The sequence below is a fragment of the Muntiacus reevesi genome, chromosome 9 (genome assembly GCF_963930625.1).
Source record: "Muntiacus reevesi chromosome 9, mMunRee1.1, whole genome shotgun sequence".
NCBI classification, from domain to species: Eukaryota; Metazoa; Chordata; class Mammalia; order Artiodactyla; family Cervidae; genus Muntiacus; species Muntiacus reevesi.
Window position 1 is genome coordinate 68,308,373 of NC_089257.1, and position 16,065 is coordinate 68,324,437.

A 16,065-nucleotide genomic window follows, 5' to 3' on the forward strand; every position below is an offset into this window, starting at 1 on the left:
AGCCTATAATGGAAAAAAATCTGAAAAAGAATCACTTGACAATACACCTGAAACTAACAAATTGTAAATCAACTATACTTTAATTAAAAAGAAATAAATAAAAATAGTGGGCATATTGTGTCTCCCAATACAGTGGTTGGTTCATGGGTGATCATGTGACCCAATCTACACCAATAAAAATCGGACTCAGCACTTGAATTCAAATTAGCCAGAAAGAGAGACTTCAATTTCCTCCTGAGGTAAGTCTGTACTGCTTGGATCTACTGAATCGAGGAATGCTGTCTCAGAGTGATTACAAACTGAAAAAAGCAGAGAGGAGAGAGGAAGAGAAACCAAATCCTGAGGACATCATCTTAGCTGTTCAATCCAAAGGGGCCTGATACCTAAAATCCCTGGACTGGATTTTTTTAGTTACATAAATCAATATACCTCCCCCATCTTTTGTTGTTGTTGTTAGCCTGTTAGAGTTGTGTTTTCAGATACTTGCACTTGAAAGTGTTATGATACTGTTTATTTGGAAAGGTTTTGATATGAATTAGAATTTTAAAATGAGTGTTTGGATATCATGGCCAATATTAACCGTGGCCTTGATTATTTTCATTGTCCTTATCATTGCTGGTATTTTCACAGTTGCTCCAGAGTCCTCCCCTTCTCCCTCTCCGCTCATCCAAACTGTCTGGAGAGACTCTCTGGGCAAGCATTTTTAGGACTGGGACAGAACCAAGCTAGAGGAGGCCTGAGGTTCCCGTGTCCCTCTGCTATCGCAGGGCTGGCCTACACGCGGCAGGGAGCAGAGCTCAGAAGCTGCTGCTAAGTTTCAGTTTCTCTCTAGAGACCTTGGGCGAGGGACCACCTGGAGTATATGCCTCATATCCCTCTAGCCATATCCCTTACCACATCCTGGACTGGGGACCTGGGATACTGGGATGGTGGGATGGGAATGGGGGATGGAATTGAACTTGAAATGAGCAACAAGCTAATTCCAGCTAATTTTTCAATGAGGAAGGTCGCAGCAAGAATGCAAAGCGAGGATGGGAGGGGGAGGGGTGTCTCTTCGAGGAGAGCATGCTAGGGCTCCTGGCAGAGCAAGGCTGCCTCGTGCCCACAGCCCCTAATGCTATTTGATCTGCTCATTAGCAAGTATGAAACATGGGGAGTCCAAAAAGGAAAAAGAAAAACAAAACAAAACTCCGCAATGAATAAACTAACAGATGGAGACTCCTTTCAATTTGCATTGAAGCCACCCCAGTACCAAAGACTTTGTTTGCCTAACAATGGAGACTGGGGATGGAGAAGGGTCCCTGCTGCAGAGGCTCATGGGAAGATCCCAGATCCCCTCCCCCACACTGCCCCTATTTCTGAATGGGGACCAGATGGATATTCTTGTTTTAAAGCTCTTTTCCCTTGGGCTCATCCTGATTCAATCTCTGATCCAGAAAATGAGGTTCTCTGGGGGAAATGCGGCCGGCATTGTGGGGACGGAGGGACTATGGTGTGCAGCAGAGGGGGATGAAAGCTATGTGGGAGCTGAAAGACAAGGCCGGGGGGGCCCTTCCCCCTTCCACATACACACACAGAATGAATCCAGGCGTGAAAGCAAGGTAGCTGGGAGCTGGTATTCAGATGCAGTTCTGCCTGCAACATTTCCACTGTATTTCCTGCTTCCAAAGCCTGGATCCCCAAGTCTTGCTCTGCATTGACTAGCTGTTTTGATCATCATCAGTTGACTTTGAATCTCTAGCACTGAGATTCCTCATTTGATAAATGGAAATAAGACCAAATGGACCTTGCTACTGTCTCTGTGAAGCACGTACCAGTTTGAATGGGGAAGTTTCATGTAATCCTTGCAGTCTGTCCAGGTTCTCAAATTAGTGACCATCATTGTCTGGGCCCAGGGTGTCACTGACCTCCTCCATACTAGGGAGGTGCACACAGGGGTCTGTGCACAAAGAACAACCATCGAATGAGTAAAGAAGAATCCCTTGATTAAACAGCATGGTTGTGTCAAACATTAGCAAAAACTGACTGGAGACTGTGGCTCAGGCCAAATCTTGAAACCGAGTCCTGGGACACAGATCACACTTGCCCTGACCTACAGGAGAGAGAGTAAGAGACCAGATTGTCCATTGGTATTCATCTGACCGGCCACGGGGCGTGGGGTGGAGGCCTGCCTCTGCCTCCCAAGTGCAAACGAAACAGGAAGAACCAGAGTGGTCAAGCCTAGTTCTGAAAAGATCCAAGTATGTATGTGTGTATGCGTGTGGGCTAAATTGCTTCAGTCTGTATGACTGGGTTGCATAGGATTCTCTGCGACCCCATGGACTGTAGCATGCAAGTTCCTCTGTCCATGGGATTTCCCAGACAAGAATACTGGAGTGGGTTGCTATTTCCTTCTCCAGGGGATCTTCCTGACCCAGGGATTGAGCCTGCATTTCTTCTGTCTCCTGCATTGGCAGGTGGGTTCTTTACCACTAGCACCACCTGGGAAGCCCTCCAAGTGTGTATACAGGAGAAAAACCATTTTTTCCCAACATTCTCTTTGGTTCTGTTGCTCACCTGGTAGTAAAGCTGACATAAGACAGGTTAAACAGGAGAAAAGCATGGAACTCTTACTTAATGTTTTTATAGCACACGGGACCGTTTGTAGAAAAAGAATGGAAACCTGAAGAAGTGGTTAGGACTGACAGCTTACATATCTTTTTAAACAAAGAATGTCAAACTTGCATAGAAGCAGCACAGCAAGATGCAGAGATCTTGAGAGCCAGAACCCTCAGCTCAGCCTGGACTAAGGCCCAGGTGCTACTGGAAGGATCTGTGGGAACAGCTCACAGTCTCCTTTGTGGGGAATGGGCAGGACAGGGAGACCATGAGGGAGTCAGGCCTGGAATTCAGGTCCACCTGTCAAATGACCAATAAATCAGTGGTGCTAAAATGAAAAAGCTGCCCTGTTGGACAACTTCCTCTGTCGTTTCTTTTCCATGGAAAGAAAATGAATATTGATTCTGTTCTTGGCTCCATGCTGAGGCCCTTCAAATGACTATGATTGAGTTTCCCCAATTTAGTGGGTAACGTGCAGGTTTTTTAGGGGTAATTGCATCTTCTCAGAATTCCACCTTTGAATTGCAAGCCTGGGAAGGTGAGTGAGAGCATCCTGGGGTCTTTGCAGGGCAGAAGAAAGGAACTTCAGGTCTCAGATGCTGTTAGACTAGTCTCCTGCATTCTGCAGAGGCAGGCTTTGAACCTGAGCCATTTGAAAATTGGCGCAAAATTAGGTTTGCCAAGATGCTACAGAATGGTTCCCATGGATCCTTGGAAAGGTGAATCATTTTGTCAAGGAGGTGTGGACAGCTGGGCAGAACCTCTCAACTTTTTAGTGAAATATTCCTAGTAGAGAATAAAAAAGTATCCTTTAGAGTCTTGGGATATAACCTGAAGCTGCCTGTTTCAGGCACAGATTATTTTTAATTTGCTCCTGGAGCACCATAAAAATTCTTCAGAATTTTGCATTCTTCCTGATAACATATATTTGTTTTAATAAAAAAATAACTGAATCAATGATCATCCAGTAAAGTTGATAGGAGAAGTAAAACATGTCGTATTTTTGCTATAACTTGAAGATTTGGTGCCCTATTCCCTGAGATTTGTTATCTTGAGAAGCACATGCCTTGCATAATATATGCAGATATATAGACCCCATGATTCTAAACTTTGTGGAGGTCACTACTGTTGTATACTTGCTTCATGCCTGGGTCACCCTCTCACTGGGGATGAGAAAGGGGTATGTATACTCTCACATCTCGACTTGTCTGAATTCTAGAAAGTTGTCCCCTTGAGGAAATCAGAGGCATTGTGGTACCCCACCCCCAGGCAGCAACACCCTTCTTTCAACCTGTAAAGTAATAAAAAAATATATATTGGTCTCTGTTCCCAGTTCCGGGCACAGAGCTCCCTTTTAAAACCCTTGTAATTTCCTAAGTGATGATAATACCAGGAGCATCTCTTGTTCTGGTATTTGTCTTTGACCCCATCCCTGACACAGCACTCCAGAAATCCTCACAGTTTCCTAGGTGATGGATGTATCTTTTATTCTAATGAGGCAGTGAGACTGTAGAGGTGGCAGGGGGGCTTCTGGGTGGCTCTTGAATGAGGGCTCCTCACCAGAAAGACCAAACCATGATAAGAAGCTTGGCATTTTCAAGCTTAACCCCCATTCTCTTGAGAAGGGATAAGTGCTGAAAATGGAGTTAATGATCGATCATGCCTAAGTGGCTTCCCTGGTGGCTCAGTTGGTAAAGAAATCGCCTGCAATGCAGGAGACCCAGGTTCGATCCCTGGCTCAGGAAGATCCCAGGAGAAGGAACTGGCAACCCACTCCAAAATTCTTGCCTGGAAAACTCCATAGACAGAGGAACCTGGAGGGTTATAGTCCATGAAGTCACAGAGTGTTGGACACGACTGAGTGACTAATACAAACACACACGCCTAAGTGATGAGGCCTCCATAAGATCCCCGAAGTAGGGATTCGGAGAGCTTCTGGGCTGCAGAACCCATGGAGGTATCAGAGATGGTACATTCGGAGAGGGCACGGGAGCACCGTGTCCTGCCCCACACCTGGCCCTGGGCATCCCTTCCATCTGGGTGTTCACCTGGTCCTTTATTGTATCCTTTTCCAGGAAACTAGTGAGCACAAACTGTTTTTCTGAGCTCTGCGTGCAACTCTGGCAAATTATTCAAACCCGAGGAAGAGGTCAGAACCTCAAATCTATAGCCAGTCAGTCTGATGCACGGGTGGGAATCAGGGCCTGTGATTGGCATCTGAAATGGGAGGGGCATCTTGTAGGAGTGAACCCTCAACCCGTGGAGTCTGATGTGCCTCCTGGTAGGCAGTGCCAGAATTAAGTTGAATAGGGCATTCAGCTGGTGGCACAGTGGAGAGCAGACAGGGAATTGCTTCTTACAGGGAAGACTCTCCACATAGTTGGTGACCAAAAGTGCCAAAAGTGTTCTGTGTGAGACGTGAAGGAGACTCCCAGGGAAGAAAAAAAGAAGGAAAAATTGGGTTTCTCCCTGCATAGGAAGGAAAAGGCTGAGTTTTTCCATCATACAGGCCATACAGACAGGGTCACGAGCACTGAGAAGGCTCCGAGATGAACTCCAAGGCGAGTTCGCTGTGGGTTTTGATGGCATGACAGCTTCTCTGATGAGCCGTGAAAGCCGAATGCACATCAGTAACCAGTAAGGAAGGGCAGGCAGAAGAGGAAGCAGAGTACGGGATTCGTGAAAACATATTTTATTTCTAAAATCATCCCCCTTGTGTTATATATTATGAGTTTCCATAGTTACAAGTAGAAAAGGTAGAGAAAGGAGTAGAGTGTCATTAAAAATGCTGACTTTTATATCAAAAGTTACATCTGATTATTCCCCCCACCACCTCCTGCCCCCGGCTACCCTCTGCCAACTCCCACACACATTTGGGGAGAAAATCTAAAAGGCTAGGATAGGAGTAAAGAAAAAAGAGATTAACTTTGAGGCCATAATTCTTCTGTCCACAGGTTACTAAAAATGCCCCAGCTGTTTGTTCAAACTATGCTCTGCAACCCTGTGCAGTTAAATGGCTGAGTCTGAGGACCCCAGGAGGAGGTGGGGTGAAGGTGTCCCCTATATATATATATGTTATATGAGACAGCCATGCTTGCTCAAAGGTCCAGAGAGGAAGACCCACGCCCCTTGAACTTGGGAGCACAGCCGGTCCAGCCCTCATGCAGCAGATTCTCGGGGCACACTTGCTTGGTCAGGTCGTCATTGCTGGGAGTAATTTCCGCTCTCCCTGTCATCCCTGGTCCTGCCTGGCCAGCTGGGAATGCAGGGCCTGTGTGCAGCTCTTGTGCAGACAGCATTTAATTTCTACCACACGGGGCCAGGGGATCTGGCATAATGAGGTATAGATCTGTTTGGTCTGCTCTGCAGGAAACCACTGGTGCAGAGTGGATTCTGGCTGGAGGCAGCCTCATCACCTGGATAGTAACCCTGCCCTGGGCTCCGAAACCAATCACGGATGCTGTGGGAGAGCCCCGTCCTCCTTCTCGGGTTCTGACACTATGTCTCTTTCAAGTACTGTACACAGTGTGGCAGGGGGAGAAGAAAGCAGAATTTGGTCTCAGAGGGTCTGGGTATAATTCAGAGAGGCACACGGTGGCCTGTACCCCCACAGGACCCGGGGGAGGAATAGCTACATGCACCTGGGACATCTGGGGCTGCATCCAGGTAGCGCCAGGGCAAGGGACATGGCCTGGGGAAGGAGTTAAGGAACGGGGTTCAAAGTCCAGCTGGTTTCAGTTATTTCCCAGGCACCTGTACCCCCAGATCCTGGCCTAATGGCTGTGTCCTCAGAAGAACTGGTGCTGTGCCGTGGGGAGAGGGTGGACCCCCTCCTCTGTGAAACTCTCTGTGTCCCCCGCTCCCCACAGATAACTAGAGGTTCCTCCACTCCCAGGATCCAGCATTTCCTTACTCATCTCTTCCCCGCAAAAGACAGAGCTCCCCAAAGGCAGGCCTGCGTTGTACTAACTGAAAATAATAGGAAATTGATGAATGTTTGGTAAATGAAGGAATGACAGAAGCTGGAAGAAACAGGTTGTGTTGATCTGAAAACCTGATGGTTCATCTTTGGCTTTCTGGGCACTTTCCCCCCAACATTTGCACGGCTTTTCCTCCCTAAAGAAGAATGTGATTCTGCATATGACCCACTGAGAAATAGAAACCTCATTGGTATTACAATAATATTTCTTACATTTCTATAGAGTTCTTCACATTTTCAAGTCACTCTCACATTCATGATTTCATTTGATTCTTAATAATAATTCAGCAGAAAAAGACAAAAGGAAGCTGAGATTCAGGGATAAGGCAAGGGACGTCCAAGACCGTGAAGATCGCTGGCAATGGATCCAGAATTAGAATTCTAACCTTGTGGTTTCTGTCCAAATACTCTTGAGGGGAATCTACGATGTCATTTACCAAACAACACCTTTAAGAGGCTATAGGGAGGACCCACCAGGTGTAGAGTGGCAGCCACTTCATTCATTTATTTTTCATGAATATCTTCTGCGTGACTCCCCAGACCATGCACTGCTATAAGTGATGAGAGTATGACACAGCCTTGACTTCAGGGAGCTTAGGGTCTAGTAGGGGAGGCAGATATATAGGTTGGACTTGAAGAACTGAAGGTCTCAATGAGGTCTAACAGCAGAGTGGTAGGGTGAAGGAGGGGGAAGAAATTCGTCTACTGGCATTTGCATTTCCAAAGGTCGAAGTTATATGATGAGAAGATCTAGAGTGTAGCCATAGGAGGGTTGGTTGAAGCTAATATGGAATGGAGCTAGTGAGTGTTGTTGGAGGTGATGATGTCAAGGAGTTTGAGAGATATTTTGGGTGGATAGTTGGTATAGCTGTGAAACAGCATGGTGACAGGGGCTGAGAGCAAGAGATATTTCTGAGCCAGCTAATAGAATCTGTAATGAATGAGGGGAGTGAAAGGAAGACGGAGGACAAGGGTGACAAAGATGAATAAGAGAGTTAAAGGACAGTGAACCAGATGACCTAACTTTCAAAGAAAGAGGCCTTTTTGCAAGAGGGTGCAAAAAGATGGTTGGAAGGAAGCCACTGGATTGAACTGGTGTTATGGGATGAATACGTTTATCCTGCCCCAAATTCATATGCCAAAGCCCCATCCACCAGTGCAATGGTATCAGGAGGTGATCCTTTGAGGGGTAATTACGTATACGTAAGGTGGAGCCCCCATATTGATATTAGTGTCCTCATAAGCAGAGGGACCAGAATTCTTTCTCCAAGTGTATGCACCAAGGAAAGGTGAGCAGGTGAGCACACAACGAGCAGGCAACTGTCTGCAACCCAGGAAGAGGGTTCTCACCAGATGCCAAATCTGCCAGTGCCTCAATCTTGGGCTTCTGAGCCTCCAGCACTATGGGAATTAAATGTCTGCTGTTTAATCCACCAAGTCTATAGTATTTTGTCACAGCAGCCTGAGCTAAGGCAATTGGTAAATCTGCTATATTTTTTCAGAATTGGCTAAGGAAAAAAAAAAGTGACTAATCACAGCACAGGTATATTTCTTACTCACATTGCTTATCCAACACTGATCACTCAACAAGAAGGGGAGGATGGATCTCTGCTTCATGTGGACATCGAAGAACCCAGGTTGACAGAACGCCCTGCATCTTGAAATGCATCATTTGAAACAAGCGACCTCCACAGTCATGATTGCAAAGGAAGAGATCTCTGGAGATTGGTGCCACTGCTACTGCTGCTAAGTCACTTCAATCGTGTCCAACTCTGTGCGACCCCATCCCTGGGATTCTCCAGGCAAGAACACTGCAGTGGGTCGCCATTTCCTTCTCCAATGCATAAAAGTGAAAAGTGAAAGTGAAGTCGCTCAGCCATGTCCGACTCTTCGCGACCCCATGGACTGCAGCCTACCAGGCTCCTCCGTCCATGGGATTTTCTAGGCAAGAGTACTGGAGTGGGGTGCCATCGCCTTCTCCATGGAGATCGGTGCACTGAGGCTTAAATATCCTCTGTCACTTCTACTCCCAGTCCCCTGGCCTACTCTAGTCAATGGCCCCAGTCACCTGCAAGGGGGCTGGGAAGGTGGAAAATGTGTGAATATTCGGTGAGCGACAAAGGTCTCCCGGCTATTCCTGTAGCAAACTCTACAGACTTGTTTCGTTCATTTATTCAATAACTATCAGAGTGCTCATTTGTGCCCGTTTGTGTAGATGCTAAGCATACAAAGATAAAGAAGTGGCTGTGCTTCCTTCCCAGGGAATTCTGGTCAAATCCTGATGCCTCCCTGTCCTCCTGGTGCCCAGCCCGGAGCCCTCTTTGACTATCTCCTTCCTGATTAGATTCTTGGCCGTGACTCCTGTTAAGATCACCTGCTTGCTATTCTAGACTCAGCTTTTTAAATGAAATCTCTCCTAGGCTACATGTTACACTGGGTAGAAGAGGTCTGATTCTGGTCCTATGAGCCACATCTTTTCCAGATTTTCAGATTCAGGGGTGGGGAATGAATAGTTTGGGGCCATTCAGTTTCCACGGATGAATGATGAGACTGAGATCCTCTTCAGGTAGATGTGTCCCTGGGATACTGAGCTGAGCAGGACCTTCTCCCATCTTCTCAGGTGCCTAGGGTGGAGTGGTAGGTGACGTCTGGTGAGCCAGGTGTGGCTACATTTCAGGTTTGCTGCCTCTAGGAGCATAACAGGATTTCATGGGCCATAATTGAAAATCTATTAATTCTGGAAACCAATATCACACAGAAACCTCCCCAGCCCTGGCCATCCTGCAGTGAGCACTCCCTCCCCATTATTCCTATAAATCACCCGAGAGAGAGGCTGGGAACCAATCGATGAGAAGAAGTTATGCCACAGCATTAGATTTCATCATACACAACTTGAACTATTACTTTTCTGTCTTGTGGTATGAGGAATCATGAGAATTAATAGTCTTCCTCTTCTCCGGCGATGGGTTTATGACGCAGTGTTACCTACACTCTATTTCTTCCTTAAAACCATCAATTAATTTTGGGTACTTACAACTACTCAGTCACTTCCTGAAATTAGCAAGTACCCCCACCTACAGCTCCCCCGCACAGAGTCTTAATGGGATTTTTAAATAATGATATACTTTCCCAGTTTTGGCTTCCTTCTAAAGCCTGATTCAGAATATGTTTCTGCCTCATCAGACTGCTCCCTCTGACCTTCTCCCTAGACTTTTCTTGGCTCCATGTTTCTAGAGAATATCTAATGCTCATCCCCAGTTTGCCTCTTCTCTGTAATTGCCCAGGATGAGCAAGCCTAAACTCAGGGTGACTTCAGAGTCATCATCCTTCTCTGGCTCTCCCCAACCCCTGGCTTTGAGGAAGCCCTCTCTGAGCTCTAACTCCTTTGACAACAAAATGAAGGAGTGAAATCCCTCGAGCAAATAGCTCTGGGGATACCCCTTTGCGCAAATCCCAGCACCTGAGTGACTACAGTGCACACAGGTCAGCTATAGGTCAGCTGGGCAGACAGTAGTGGAAGGTGAGGTGGCCCAGGACATGGAGGTGATCCACACATTACGGAACTGGGGCCTAAGAATATGTCTCAGTGTCTCTGAGAAGGTCAACAAACATAGCTGAGGATCTTCTATGTGCAAAGCATCATGCTGCTACTAAGTCGCTTCACTCATGTCTGACGCTGTGATCCCATAGACTGAAGCACACCAGATCTCCCTGTCCATTGCCAACTCCCAGAGTTTACTCAAACTCATGTCCATTGAGTTGGTGATGCCATCCAACCGTCTTATCCTCTGTCATCCCCTTCTCCTCCTGCCTTCAATCTTTCCCAGCATCAGGGTCTTTTCCAATGAGTCAGTTCTTCCCATCAGGCAACCAAAGGATTGGAGTTTCAGCTTCAGCATTAGGCCTTCCAATGAATATTTGGAAGTCCTTTCAAGGACTGATTTCCTTTAGGATGGACTGGTTGGATCTCCTTGCAGTCCAAGGGACTCTGAAGAGTCTTCTCCAACACCACAGCTCAAAAGCATCAATTCTTTGGCGCTCAGCTTTCTTTATAGTCCAACTCTCACATCCATACATGACCACTGGAAAAACCATAGCTTTGACTAGATGGACCTTTTTTGGCCAGTAATGTCTCTGTTTTATGCTCTCTAGGTTTGTAATAAATTTCTTCCAAGCAGCAAGCATCTTTTGATTTCATAGCTGCAGTCACCATCTGCAGTGATTTTGGAGCCCCAAAGAATAAGGTCTGTCACTGTTTCCACTGTTTCCCCATCTATCTATTTGCCATGAAGTGGTGGGACCAGATGCCATGATCTGAGTTTTCTGAATGTTGAGTTTTAAGCCAACTTTTTCACTCTCCTCTTTGACTTTCATCAAGAGGTTCTTTAGTTCTTCTTCACTTTCTGTCATAAGGGTAGTGTCATCTGCATATCTGAGGTTATTGATATATCTCCCAGCAATCTTGATTCCAGCTTGTGCTTCTTCCAGCCCAGCATTTCTCATGATGTACTCTGTATATTAACTTAAATAAGCAGGGTGACATTATACAGCCTTGACGTACTCCTTTCCCAATTTGGAACCAGTCTGTTGTTCCATGTCCAGTTCTAACTGTTGCTTCCTGACCTGCATACAGATTTCTCAAGAGGCAGATCAGGTAGTCTGTATTCCCATCTGTTTAAGAATTTTCCAGAGTTTGTTGTGGTCCACACAGTCAAAGGCTTTGGCATAGTCAATAAAGCAGAAGTAGATGTTTTTCCGGAACTCTCTTGTTTTTTTGATGATCCAACAGATGTTGGCAATTTGATCTCTGATTCCTGCGCCTTTTCTAAATGCAGCTTGAACATCTGGAAGTTCACGGTTCAGGTATGTTGAAGCCTGGCTTGGAGAATTTTGAGCATTACTTTGCTAGCGTGTGAGCTGACTGCAATTGTGTGGTAGTTTGAACATTCTTTGGCATTACCTTTCTTTGGGATTGGAATGAAAACTGACCTTTTCCAGTCCTGTGGCCACTGCTGAGTTTTCCAAATTTCCTGGCATATTGAGTACAGCACTTTCACAGCATCATCTTTGAGGATTTGAAATAGCTCAACTGGAATTGAGCTAACCTTGCTTGTAGTGATGCTTCCAAAGGCCCACTTGACTTTGCATTCCAGAATGTCTGGCTCTAGGTTGGTGATCACATCACTGTGGTTATCTGGGTCATGAAGATCTTTTTTGCATAGTTCTTCTGTGTATTCTTGCCATCTCTTCTTAATATCTTCTGCTTCTGTTAGGTCCATACTGTTTCCTTCCTTTATCGTGCCCATCTTTGCATGAAATGTTCCCTTGGTATCTCTAATTTTCCTGAAGAGATCTCTAGACTTTCCCATTCTATTGCTTTCCTCTGTTTCTTTGCATTGATCACTGAGGAAGGCTTTCTTATCTCTCCTTGCTATTCTTTGGAACTCTGTGTTCAAATGGGGATATCTTTCCTTTTCTTCTTTGCCTTTTGCTTCTCTTCTGTTCACAGCTATTTGAAAGGCCTCCTCAGACAACCATTTTGCCTTTTTACATTTCCTTTTCTTGGGGACTGTCTTGATCCCTGCCTCCTGTACAATGTCATGAAACTCCATTCATAGGTTGTCAGGCACTCTGTCTATCAGGTCTAACCCGTTGAATCTATTTGTCACTTATACTGTATAATCGTAAGGGATTTGATTTAGATCATACCTGAATGGTCTAGTGGTTTTCCCTAGTTTCTTCAATTTCAGCCTGAATTTGGCCATAAGGAGTTCATGATCTGAGCCACAGTCAGCTCCTGGTCTTATTTGTGCTGACTGTATAGAGCTTCTCCATCTTTAGCTGCAAAGAATATAATCAATCTGATTTCAGTGTTGACCATCTGGTGATGTCCATGTGTAGAGTCTTTTCTTTTGTTGTTGGAAGAAGGTGTTTGCTATGATCAGTGTGTTCTCTTGGCAAAACTCTATTAGACTTTGACCTGCTTCATTCTGTACTCTAAGGCCAAATTTTCCTGTTACTCCAGGTATTTTTTGACTTCCTACTTTTGCATTCCAGTCCCCTATAATGAAAAAGATATCTCTTTTGGGTGTTAGTTTTAGAAGATCTTGTAGGTCTTTATAGAACCATTCAACTTCAGCTTCTTCAGCATTCCTGGTCGGGGCATAGACTTGGATTACTGTGATATTGAATGGTTTGCTTTGGAAACGAACAGAGATCATTCTGTTGTTTTTGAGATTGCATCAAAGTATTGCATTTTGGACTCTTTTGTTGACTGTGTTGGCTATTCCTGTGGACTTGTGCATAAACCAGAACCCCATCATTACCTTTCAACCCTACTAGATCTAGAATCTGAACCGCCAGGCACAACAGCACAAGTTCACAAATGACTGAACAGCTGGAAATGTGCCCAGGGGGCTCCTAGCACCTGCCACCTTCTTCAGATCTTTTTTTTTTTTTTAAGCTCAGGCAGCATCCAGGTTGCATGAGGAGTTGCCATGTGACAATGAGTTCCCGCACCCAAGCAGAGCTGATTGGTTGACGTGAGTACTTTGACTAGTGAAATATGTCTCTTTCCCCTGGTTTTTTGTTCTTTGGCCTGAAAGAGTGGAAATTCTCTCTTTTTGAGGCTAGACTATGAGATGTGTATCTTGGGAGCTGCCAGTAGCCATGTTTCCTATAACCAGATGAGAGAAGTGAAGGAAGTCAACTTGCAGAGAGAGAGGACAGTATGAAGAAGAGACCAGGAAAGAAGAGTGATTCAAGATGCAGAGGGAGTCCTGAGGAAATGTGAACCCCTGGTTAGAGTCATTCCTAAATCCCAGCTGGGTTTTAGGAACCTGCTCTTGGGTTCCAGAAGACATCCTTACGTTAAATCCTCCATTTTGCTTTAAACAACTTGAGTAGATTGAGCATCCATCACTTTCACTACAGAGTGTTAAATTGATCAAAGCACACTAGGCTACATGCAGAATTTACAAAAGAACTATCTGGAAATCCATTATCACAACTCTCAAAATCCCTCACCCACAATGAGGAAATCACATATTGTCTGACTGTTGGAAATCAAGAGAGGATTTTAGAAGAGACTGCCTGAGGGAGGCCATGCTTGGAGTTTCCCCTCGCCTCAAGAGGGAAGAGTGGAGGTACGTTTCCTGCACCTCCAGTCACAGGAAAGCACTCCTTGGAGTGCTTGTTATTTTCCCACAGTTAGGGGACCCAGGACACTGGCGTCTGACTCCTGCCTATAAAACTTCAAAGGAAAGAAGGCCTGACAGGGCACTGATTCTTTGTGAAGCTAATGAAGTTGCTGCTGCATTGGGGCTGGACTGTATGTTGGGGTTTATGAGAGCAAAAGAGACAAGGGTGTTTTCTGTGGACCGTATAGGCACTGATGGGAGAGAGATCTGGCCTGAATCCACTGCAAATGCCTGAGGGGGTTGTAATGGAAATCCCATGAGGAGATTCTTCATGGAGTGGACCTGGGGGTGGGTGGCCAGTGGGAACATGATGCAGAGTCTGAATCATGGGGATGCCAGAAGCGGCTGCCAGTGGGGTGTCGGACAAGCCAAGAGGACACTCACAAGAGGGAAGCCAGCTTTAGACACCCTCCAGCCCCAGGGCCCTTGAAGATGTTTCACTACACGTCCTTCCCGTCAAGAGAAAACTTTCCTGCTCTTCTCACCTGTCCTCCCTCCCCATCACTCCACATCCAGAGGGGTCAGAGGTGGGTGCTGAGCAGAGAGGGGTGAATGAGAAGATAAAGGATGCTGACAGCACTTCCCCCTCTCTTGTCCTTTGGCAGGAACCGGCTGAAGTTGAGGCAGAAGGGAGAAGGGTTATCTTTATCTTTAATGACAGAGACAATGTCGTATGTTGCCAGTTTCTCTTTGCTTTCCTTCCATCCGAGGCCCACTTCTCAGGCCCCCTGAAGTTAGATAGGACAGTATGATGGGTTGTGGGAAGACACACGAATAAAAATGATGTGTCATATCCAGATGGAGACATGTCTCTCCCCAAGAGACATGAAACTACAAGATCAAAGTGGCCTAGATCCCAGAGTCACCATGTGGAAGACAGCTGTCTGGGAGGGTCTTCCCACCTCCACTGCACTCTGATGAAACAGAAGTAAAACGCATGCATGGATCACTGAGTTTTTAGGGTCATTTGTTATCATGGCAGAAACTTAATGTCCTAATCACTGTATCTTTGTATAAAGATTGATGTGCTATTACATTGAACTGGACACCTTAAATTATTGAATTTAGATACTGTGTTGGTGACTTAAAGTGACTTATAGTCTCTAAGAATAAACAAAAAAGTCAGAAATGTTATCCAGTGACAAAGGAAAGAACTAACTATTGAACAAGTTTAAAGGGATAGTGGCAAATAAACGAAGTTTGTCTTTTGAATATAACTTCATGGCAAATAGATGGGGGAAAAAATTGAAACAGTGACAAATTTTATTTTCTTGGGTTCTAAAATCACTGTGGATGGTGACTACAGCCACAAAATTAAAAGATGCTTGCTTCTTGGAAGAAAAACTATGAGCAACCTGGACAGCATATTGAAAAGCAGAGACATCACTTTGCCAGCATAGGTCTGTATAGTCAAAGCTATGGTTTTTCTAATTGTCATGCATGTTTGTGAAAGTTGGACCATAAAGAAGGCTGCATGCCAAAGAACTGATGCTTTTGAATTGTGGTGCCGGTGAAGACTCTGGAGAGTTCCTTGGACAGCAAGGAGATCAAACCAGTCAATCCTAAAGGAAATCAGTCCTGAGTATTCATTGGAAGGACCAATGCTGAAGCTGAAGCTCCAATACTTTGGCTACTTGATGGGAAGAGCTGACTCACTGGAAAAGACCCTTATACTGGGCAAGATTGAGGACAGGAGAAGGGGTCGGCAGAGGATGAGATGTTTGGGTGGCATCACTGACTCAGTGGGCATGAGTTTGAGCAAACTCTGGGAGATAGTTAAGGACAGAGAAGCCTGGAGTGCTGCAATCCAGGGGGTCACAGAGTTGGACATGGCTTAGCAACTGAACAACAGCATGGGTCCTTTTGACCCAATGCTATGGTTACTCTTGCAATGGAAATAACAACCCTTGCCTCATATGTAATTTGATTTGTGTAAACTGCAAACAACTTGGCATATGTCAGGTGCTTAATAAAAGTCAGCTTCTTCGTAGGGGAAAGAGTGGAGAATATGAAAATAGAAATGTAGTCAACAGAACAGGGGCTATGGTATGTGGATGAAAAACTTCACTAACTTTACCCTTCTACTCAATATCGGACATTTCTAAGGGTCTAATCCCTTCTAAAAATGCTAAAAATAAAAGCTAAAATAATTTTTAAAAAATTTTAAATCAAAGTTTAGGAAAACCTCTAAAGTTTAGAAAAAGAAGACTTTCTTAAGAGACTCATGAAAACAGAATCACTACTGGCTAGCTGATCTTAGGCAAAATAGTCAGCCTCTCCAGATTCAGA